Genomic DNA, 379 nt, shown 5'->3' with positions numbered 1-379 from the left:
CCAGTACCAGGGCGGGGACGTAGAAGGAGCAGCTGGTGAACACTTTCGTGAGTCAGAGCATCGGGGTGCCCGGCCCCCTGAGGAGCTGGGAACGAGTCCGTCCTGCCTCTCTCTCTGGCTGGGCTCATGCCTGGATGTCAGGCAGCACCAGCAAGTGCAGAAGACGCTTGGCCCATTTTAACCCTTTCCACGGCACTGTTGCCTCTGCCGCATGATTGCCAGGGGGCTGGGTCCCCACGCCCCCCGTCATCTGCAGAAGATCCAGCGGGAGGCAATCGGCATGCACACGCTGCGGAGCGGCGCTTTTCTTCTCTAATCTTCTTATTTCATTTTAGCGTTTACAATACACCCCGCCGGTAATCCTGAACTCAAACATGCC

This window comes from Buceros rhinoceros, unplaced genomic scaffold, assembly GCF_000710305.1.
Source record: "Buceros rhinoceros silvestris isolate BGI_N320 unplaced genomic scaffold, ASM71030v1 scaffold15285, whole genome shotgun sequence".
In the NCBI taxonomy this organism is placed as follows: Eukaryota; Metazoa; Chordata; class Aves; order Bucerotiformes; family Bucerotidae; genus Buceros; species Buceros rhinoceros.
This window is presented reverse-complemented; position numbering follows the sequence as displayed.